This window comes from Galeopterus variegatus, unplaced genomic scaffold (assembly GCF_000696425.1).
Source record: "Galeopterus variegatus unplaced genomic scaffold, G_variegatus-3.0.2 Scaffold1320, whole genome shotgun sequence".
In the NCBI taxonomy this organism is placed as follows: Eukaryota; Metazoa; Chordata; class Mammalia; order Dermoptera; family Cynocephalidae; genus Galeopterus; species Galeopterus variegatus.
In genome coordinates, this window is record NW_007727431.1 from 292,106 (window position 1) to 302,244 (window position 10,139).

General features: G+C 38.3%; 1 long non-coding RNA gene across 1 annotated transcript; it reads right to left on the reverse strand.

The window, feature by feature from the left end:
• Positions 1 to 1,977: 1,977 nt before the first annotated feature.
• LOC103593306 lies at positions 1,978 to 4,501 on the reverse strand. Its single transcript, XR_550736.1, has 2 exons — positions 4,325 to 4,501; positions 1,978 to 2,125 (listed from the first exon to the last, which is right to left on the reverse strand). It is a non-coding gene; the product is annotated as an uncharacterized LOC103593306 (long non-coding RNA).
• Between the last annotated feature and the right edge of the window lie 5,638 nt (positions 4,502 to 10,139).

Below are 10,139 nucleotides of genomic sequence, written 5' to 3' on the forward strand. Positions count from 1 at the left end.
AAACCTAACTACCATCTGAGTAAAAGGCGAAATAACTACAGAAACAGTAATAACAGCTAATGCATATTTCATGCTTACTATGTTCCAGACACTCTAATAAGCACTTTACTACTACAAATTATTGCCTTTGTTCTTAAAATGTTGACTGAAGCATAAGAGTTTGAGTAGATTGTCCACAGTCACAAAGCTAGTAAGTGAGAAAGTCAGGATTGGAACCCTGGCAGTCTAGTTCAGGAGTTCATATCTTACCACACAATTCTGAGTCAAAACCTATCTCTTACATAGATAATGAGACCTATTCTCAAAATATATAACCAAACCTCACATATATATCTATAACAGTCCTTAATAAACAATTCTAACCTGAATATTTATGTTAGGTATATATTGCTACTTAGCAATTATCTCAAACTTTACCAGCATAAAACAAGCACTTACTATCAATGGTGTCTGAGGTCAGGAACCTAGAGGCAGCTTAGCTGGTGATTCTGGCTCAGGTTCTCTCATGTCATCAGTTATCTGAAGGCTTGATTGGGGCTGAGGATCTGCTCCCAAGATGGATCGCACACACAGCTACTAGCAGCAGGCCAAGGTTCCCTACCACACATACCTCTTCATAAGTCTACTTATAAGACATGGCAGATGACTTTCTCCTGGGCAGGTGATCCAAAAGAGAAAGCAAGGCAGAAGCTATGTGTTGTTTGTTGTTTGTGACCTAGCTTCAAGGGTCACATACCATTACTACTTCTGTGTTATCCTATTCATTAGAAGTGAGTCACTAAATCCAACTCAATCTCAGAGAATAGAATTAGGCTCTCCCCTTTGAAGGGAGCATCAAGGAATTTTGGACATACTTTAAACCCACAACAACATTTAATCTAGTTCAGCTGAGAAATTTCTGTTTGTCATTGTCTACCTGTCTATTACCAAAATTTGATTTGATCTTGTAATTCTCAGAACTATTCTGTTTACATCTTAACTCTTTCTAAATATTCTGAGCAATTCTTTTTTTTTTTTTTTTGTGACCAGTAAGGGGATTATAACCCTTGGCCTGGTGTCGTCCGCACCGCGCTCAGCCAGTGAGCGCACCAGCCATCCCTATATAGGATCCAAACCTGTGGCCTCGGCTCTTGCCTCGGTGCTCCCAGAGCCACACTCTCCCGAGTGAGCCATAGGGTTGGCCCCTGAGCAATTCTGACTCTATGTCGCCTTTTCTTCCTGTTACCTTGACTCCATTGCAATGTACACAGAAAAGCTGAGCTAACTAGGGCTGGACTCTCACTGTTCCAAGTCACCATTTATATCTGTTGGGAGGGTCCCCATCAAAAAAACACAAAAGTATTCATTTACCTAAGGCCTGCCCTGTGGCCATGTAATTCCCTGAATATCCTGTTCCCATTACCTTGAACAAATTGAAAATTAGTCAAAGTTTGTTTCAGGTGCCAATGACCAGCACTTCTTCCTGGATCACAGGATCCTCCTTCTACCTGCTCTGGCCCATAATTCCCCACTCAGGTGTGCCCAGTAGTCAACTAGCCTTTCCATCTGTTCATCCTCTAGGACCATCTCCTCAGAACCTCCCCATCCCCTGGCACTAATTGAATAGACTTATTTAATCTAAGCCAGGGTTTCCCAACATTGTAACTACTGACATTTGGTGTTGGATAATTCTGTGTTGTGGAGAGCCATCCTGTGCATCACAGGATGTTGGCAGTAGCCCTGTCCTCCACCTGCGAGATGCCAGTAGCAATTCCCAGTTGTGACAAACAAAAATGTCTCCAGACAATGCTAAATATTCCCTGTTGGGGGGAGGTGATGGCAAAATGGCCATTGGTAGAGAATCACTGATCTATGCTATTACGTCTGAAATTGGCTGAGTAAAATATGTGAGCCTTATCAGATAAAACATATGCAGAGATATCCCATGCTTCATCTAAGAGAGGTAATCAATGATATTTGTTGATAAGCAAGAAAGACTTCAACACGACTCAATTATTTAATTCAGGTGCTTGTCTCAGCTGCCTCTTGTCTTTCCATCTCACAGCTGGTTTCTGGGAAAGCAGAAGGGTTCTGCACACACACAAGGTGGTGGTGTGTTTTCTCAAGGTTATGAATACTTGAAGATCTGAAACAAGATGAAGGGGAAAGAAAATAAAGGGAAATAGAATAAGAATAAGGACAGTTAAGAAAGTAAACTTTTTTCATGTTAAAATTATTTTAGTATAACTATTAGATGTTAGTCTTTATTTATTTTTATTTATTTAATTTTGGCAGTTGGTCAGTATGGAGATCCTAACTCTTGACCTTGGTGTTACCATGTAGTCTTTATTTTTTAAGCTAACCTTTACTGAATGGTAACCATGTACCAGTCACCTCACTAGATATTTTGCCAAAATATCAACTCATTTAATTTTTGTAACAATCCCAGGCACAGATACTATTGTCCTCTGTTTGACACATAAAGAAGCTGAGGCAGAGTGATATTATCTTGCTTAATAGTTTTTAAAAAACACTTTCAAAGGTCTCTCCAACTCCATGTTCCCTCAGGGCTTTGTTTTTGATCTACTACCACTTCTTACTTTTCTCACTTTTCTTATGTGAATCACGCTAGGCATTGAAAACTTAAAAAGGATCACAGAATTTCACAGGCACACCTAGCTCTCCATTATCTGGAGGGAAACAATAGAACTTAGAATCAGGAAGAAAAGAAAAGCGACCTGAATGGAGATGCCAGCGCTAGATGACTAGGAAAGTAACCCTGTCTTCAAGGGGGTTGGGAGGAAATAGGGCCAAGCAAGGCTGGCAGGAGATCGAAATCAGAGGTTACCATAGGGGAACACAGGGTAAAAAGAGGTATTTCTGCAAGGAAGAGAACAGATATATTTAAAACACAATTTAGATTTTAGTAGAAACTTGACGCAAGTCCTTGAATGTAAATAAGAACTCATCTAAAGAAACTGTTGTCAGTATTAAAATGTTACCTAAGAACAGGTAATCCTCCGAGTACTCATGAATAATTGTTGAGTGATTTTACTTTCTGTGTCCAGTCATGCCCTCGCCACCCACTTCTCAAAAGCCTTAGCAGCTCTCTACTGCCTCCTTAGCCTGTTAATAAAGGTCTATTTTTTCACCGCATTCTACATTCCCCACCCAATCTTTGCCCTTGATAGACAAAATTCAACTACCTACATTTCCCCTGAAATGCCTTTCCCACCTTTCAACTCGCAGTTCCTCTACTTAAAATGTCCTTTTCACAGTATCTTCGCTAACATCCCACAGTACCCAGTTTGTACCTCTTTGAGGAGCTTTTGGAGATTAAGCTGAATTAGAATGAGCTGTGTATCTGTATATTCAGCCACTAAACAGTAAATCCCTTAAGAGAAAGGGACAGATTTTATTCATCTTTGTCCTACAAACTTGGAAAATCATATGTGCTCAAGAAATATTTGTTGAATTAAATTGAAATTTGAGTGTTTGACACCTTCATTTTTAAAAATTAAGCAAAATCTAAGTCAGCATAAAAATTTTATTTTTTGATACGTTCTGCCAGGTATCTTAATAAGTTTGGCATTTGTCGAACATTTTTTCATTTCTGAAATGCTTTATAAGTATTCTCTAATTAACCCTCCACTGGCCCTGACTTTGCTGTATCAGGTAATAGAGATGATTTTGTACCTCCCGTAATAAGACTGCAGAAACTTTCCATGAAGGGATAAAGTTGGATGCTTTCCAGAGCACAAGGAAAAGGGGGAAACCAACAGGTTCCAAATGAAATGACCTGCCAGTAACCACAGACGGGCTGAGTTGGTGGAGATAAACATTATGGAAAGCAAAGACTTTCTTTTCTGTTTTTCTTTTTCCTTGTTACTATTGATGACATTATATTTCTACTTGTAAGTGCTAACTTCTACAAATTCTAGAAAATAATTCAAGTCCTCTGTAAGCTAACAATCTGTTTTTGTATGAATTAAATGTCCCAAATCCAAAAATATAAAGTAGTGTATATGGTTGTGTTAGAGAGAGAGAACAATAAAACTTTAAGTGCACTGAAGAGCATAATATTACAGATACAGCTAACTTTAAGCCAAACCATTATATAAACATCTAGCTTTGGGGGATGAACATATTAGAAAACTAATTCTTCATTTGAACACAGAGAATCACCTAGCTTGTTCTCTATCCATTACCTACAGCATTTAATTCTCAAAAAATTAGGTTTCACATAATATTCAGGAACACATCTACTAACTAAATTAGAACATATCTAAGAAAGAGTTTGCCTGCCTGAACAGAATCCTTCGCATGTTCACAGAGTATTCCCGACCTTGTGTTTGGCATGACCCTCAGCTGCAGCAGATCCCTTTCCTTGGGAGCCTCCACTCCCGGGCCTTCTGTCACGCTGGCTTTTCCCCTCATGGAGCTCTTGCAGTAGAAAAGCTTCAAGGCCAGCTGCTGAATGAAGCCTGCTCCAATCTTCTTCCCATCAAAATTACTCATTCACTCCTCTGGGATAGCACAGAATGTAATGTGTTGAATGTAATTTATTTCAACATATTAGTTGAACACCTGCAATGTGTTAAGCACCATACCTCCATTAAACATCTATAACGCTCTGCCTTGCATTATAATTAAATGTACACAATAGTGTTTCTAAGAAATTGTAGGCATCTTGACTACAAAGGTAATTGTTATCAACATATCTCTTGAGGAGTTTCATGCATACTAAAACATTTATTATTTAAGTTGGATAACACTTGAACACATTTCCCCATGGAAGCAATGTTGAACCCAATACATATGTTCCCAGTTCAGGGCATAAAAGTGTATTGAGTTGGCCAAGGAAAGAAATCCAGTTTTCCTGTCAAAATTGCTTGTGAGTTTCTAAAAACTTTTTTATAAAACATAAAAAGGAGAGTTAGATGGTGGTTACCAGAGGCTGAGGGGGTAGGGGCAATGGGGAGATAATGGTCAAAGCCTACAAAGCCTCAATTAGACAGAAAGAAAATTTTTTTCTTTGAGATATATTGCTAAGCATGGAGAATATAGTAAATAATAATGCATTGTACATTTGAAAATTGCTAAGAGAGTAAATTTCAAATGTTAAGTATTGAGGTAATAAATATTTTAATTAGCTTTATTTAATTATTCCACATTATACTCATAAATCCTAAGATCACTTTGTATTCCATAAATACATACAACTATAATTTTTCAATTTACTATTAAAAATAAAAATGAAAGAAACCCCAAAACCACTAAAACCCTCAAAATATCATCTGAAGGGTAATTTGGTGATATATACATCATTCCTATAAGATAAATGTGTAAATAAGTTTTTTTAGTGATATTTAGGCTCATGTATAGTAGTAAAAATTCAAAATGATTATATGTTGAAAAATAGAATTATTTATTAAATGTACCAACAAATTATGCTTTAGTCATACAAAGAAAACTATGCAACCAATAAAATTTGTGTTTTAAAATATAGTGTATTGTGATGTAAAAATATTCACAGTATATTATTAAGTGAAAAAAACTTATAAACATTTTATGAATTTGCCTCTCACCCTACTACATTTAGGATTATTCTTATTGCAATATTGAACAGGTAACCACTACTATGATCCTAAAACAATTGGCCCTAAGTACTGTTTTCTCAAGACCAGCCTCGGGGTGTGTGTGTGTGTACATATGTGCATGTGCACGTGTATGCATGTGCATACAGCCTGGAAGAAAATATTCTTTAATGCTTGATTTTTGAATTCATTCATTGAGCTCCTGGGTAATGTACAAAAAGTTCTCTCTGTAAACTTAAATCAAGAAGCTAAAAAGAAAAGAAGACAGAAAGAATGAAAGACCCAAAAAAAAGTTAGAAAGGAGACCTTGAAAAAGAAAAAAGGCAGAAATAAATAAAATACAAAACAAAGAAAATAAAGAATTTAAAAAAGCCAAAAATTGATTTTTGGAAAAGCTAATCAAATTGGTAAACCCTTGGCAAAACTGATCAAGGCAAAAAAAGAAAGAGGGTATAAATTGCTAATTTTAGGCATTAAAAGAAGGACATCACCACAGATCCTACAGATATTAAAAAGGCACTGATTCAGGGCCTGGCCAGGACCAGGGTCTCCCACTCTGTCCTGGTCTTAGGCAGGCACAGCTACCTCAGGACAGTTCTGAGGAGCAGACTGTTTCCCTATTCACCCACCACTGCAGCCCCAGTGCCTGGGCAAGTCACTCTCCAGCTCTGAGCCTCAGTTTTCTCTCACAGCAATAAAAACTTGAGCAAGGTGGCTCCAGAGAGCTTCCCCAGCTCTGAAAGCTAACAACATGGCCTCTCTGAATCTAGTTTGGGGTGGAAGAGGTTGCAGTCTGGGGAAGTTTGATGTCCAACCTGAATCCTGGCAGACTGGTGCCCTGTGTTAGTTGCAGAAATGCCCATATCTTCCTATAAAGTCCTAATTCTGTCTGACTCACAGTGTGACCTTGGGCGTGTCTCATCACTTCTTTGAGCCTCAGTTTTCTCATCTGTAAAATGGGAATAGTGACAGTTGGTACCTGGCAGGCAGTACATGCACAGTCTAAGAGTGGGGAGGGGTTCCTCAGTCCAGGGATGGAAGCCCAAGATGAAGCTATGGCCATCCAGGTGCAGGCACTTCCTGAGCAGACAAGCACCAGGATACTTCTGGAAGGGAGAGGTAGACTCATCATGGAACAGGCTCACTCCTGGATGGAAGAACTCTACAGAGTCTAGTGTTCCTCTTTGTTTCTCAACAGGTTCTATTTGTTCTACAATAAATATGCTGTCTTCTGCAAAAATAAATATTTATCATATGTCAACAAATAAAAAAAAAGGACTGCTGGGAAGATGGCAGACTAGAGGTGCCCAGGACATTTTCCTTCCGCAGAAGAAGATTAGAATGGGCCCACCACCACCATCACTGCAGTCACCAGAGCCATAGTCTGGTCCCAGAACCATCACCCATTGCAGAGCAGCTCCCCACAGAGCAGCAGTCCTGCATGTTGCCCATCACTTCAGCCATAGACTCCTCAGATGCAAGGGAGGAGGCTGAAACTGCTGCCAAAATTGCGGCTGCCATGACTTAACCCTGCTGCTGCCAAAGACACTGCAGATGTGAGGGAGGCAGTTGCGGCTGCCAGCACCACTGCAGCCCCCACAAGGTAACACTGCTGATGCCAAGGACACCACAGGTGGCAAAGAAGTGATTATAGCAGCCACCATTGCTGCTGCCATTGCCACAAGATAGCCCTGCTGTGACTGCAGACAACATAGTTGTGCAGGCCACCACTGTGTATACTGCAGCCAAGTAGGTGGCTGCTGCAACCACAACTGCTGCAGTTGCCACTACCACCAACACTGCCAGGCAACCACCATTGCCATGTGAGCAGCCTGCCACCACTGGATCCACTGCTGCCACGTGGTCAGTCCAACAAAGCCACCTCTTCACAACCACTGCCACAGCAAGGGTGACCTGCTACCATAACAGCAGCCACAGCAGCCACTGCTGCTATGCAGGTGGACCACCAACCACTCAACTGGATTGACACAAGAAGGGTCACCAGTGGAGTCTACAGAAGGAGTAACAGAAAAAACAACTGCTCTAGCAGATGACCAGACATCAATGTAGAGATACTAGAAATATGAAGAAAATAAAAAAGAAGAAAAAGAAAAAGAAAATGTGAGTACACCAAAGGAATACAATAACTCTCGAGTACCAGACCTTATAGATCAGGAAACCCTTGAAATGACTGAAAAGTAATTCCAACTAAAAATTTTCAGGGAAGTCAATAAAATGCAAGAAGATGCAGTTAGATGACACAATGAACTGAGCAAAACTATCCAGGAGATGAAGGAGGAAATTTACAAAGAGATCAATACTTTAAAAGAGAATGTTGCGGAACTCATGGACTAAAGGACTTGTTCAAGGAAATCAAAACCACAACTGAGAATATAAGCAGAAGACTTAAAGCAAGCAGAAGAAAGAACTTATGATATTGAAGACAGTCTCTTTGAAATACTCAGGTGGACAAAAGAAAAGAAAAAAGAATTTTAAAAAATACAGAAAATCTAAGAGAGATAGCAGACAACCTGAAGCATACAAATATCCGAATCATAGTTATTTCCAAAGAGGAGGAGAAAGGAAAAGGCATCGAGAACATATTCAAAGAAATAATAGTGGAAAACTTTCCAGGTATAGGGAGAGACATGGGCCTTCAGATTCAGGAGGCATGAATATTCCCAAACAGATTCAGTCCAAAAGGTCCTCTCTGAGGCATGTTACAGTCAAGCTGACAAAACTCAAAGTCAAAGAGAGAATCCTAAAAACAGCAAGAGAAAAGCATCAAGTCACTTATAAGGGAGTCCCCATCAGACTGACAGCAGAATTATCAACAGAAACTCTACAGAACAGAAGAGAATAGGAAGATATATTCAAAATGCTAAAAGAAAAAAAAATAAAAAACTGCCAGCCAAGTACACTAACCCAACAAGGGTATTCCTCAGAAATGAAGGAGAAATATGGTATATCCCTGACAAACAAAAGCTACAGGAGTTCACCACCACACATCCAGCTCTACAAGAAATACTCAAGGGAGTTCTGCATCTGGAATCCAAAAAATGATAATCACTACTGTGAATACACAAGAAAGAACAAAACTCACAGGAAGAACAAAAATGCAAATGAGAAAAAAAAAAGTGTATGTTACCACCTCCAAAAACTAACAAAAACCAAAGACAAACAATAAAAGGAAAGAAACAAAAGATACTTAAAACATCCAAATGAAAATCAATAAAATGTCAGAAATAAAACAATACCTTTCAGTAACAACCCTAAATGTAAATGGATTAAGTTCCCCACTCAAAAGACACATACTGTCTGATTAGATTAAAAAGCTAGACTGAACTATATGCTTTCTACAAGAGATTGACCTCACTTGTACAGACACACATAGACATAAGAGTGAAGGGATAAAAAAGATATATCACACAAATGGAAATCAAAAACAAGCAGGAGTAGCTATTCTTATATCAAATAAAATAGACTTTAAAACAAAAGCTATAAAAAGAGACAAAGAAAGCCATTATATAATGATAAAGGGATTTATCCAGCAAGAAAGCATAACAATCATAAATATATATGCACCCAGTATCTGAGCACCCAGATATATAAAGCAAACATTATTAGACCTAAGGAAAGAGATACACCCAAATACGATAATAGTTGGGGACTTGAACACCTTCTCTCAAATTGGACAGATCACAAGGGAACAAGCCAACAGAGAAATGCAGGATTTAAATGACACTTTAAACCAATTGGACTTGGCATATTTCTGCAGAATACTTCATCCAACACCAGAGAATATATATTCTTCTCATCAGCACATGGAACATTCTCCAGGATAGACCATATGTTAGGTCACTAGTCAAGCCTCAACAAATTTTAAAAAACTGAAAACATTTCAAGTATCTTCTCAGACCACAACAGACTAAAACTAGAAATCAATAGCAAGTGAAACTCTGGGAATTATTCAAACATATGGAAATTAAACAACATGCTCCTTAGCAACCTATGGGTCCAAGAAGAAATTTAAAAGGAAATCAAAAAATTTCTCCAAACTAATGAAAATAAAGACACATCATACAAAACCTGTGGGGCACTACTAAAGCAGTAAGAGGGAAGTTTAATGCAATAAACACATCAAAAGAATAACAAGATTTCAAGTAAACAACCTAATGCTACACCTCAAAGAATTAGAAAAAGAAGGGAAATCCAATCCCAAAATCAGTACATGGAAAGAAATAATTAAAATCAGGCCAGGACTAAATGATATAGAAACCCAAAAAACAATACAAAAGATCAATGAAACAAAAAGTGGTTTTTTTGAGAAGATAAGCAAAATAGACAAACCATTATAAAATAAGTAAAAATAAGACAAACCATTAGTAAAATAAGACAAGCACAGAAAGAGAAATACCACACAGCCTCACTCATAAGTGGGAGCTAAAAACTAAACAATGAAAGAGAGAGAGAGAGAGAGAGAAAGAGAGAGAGAAAGAGAGAGAGAAAGAAAGAGAAAAGAAAGAAAGAGAGAAAGAAAGAAAGAAAGAAAGAAAGAAAGAA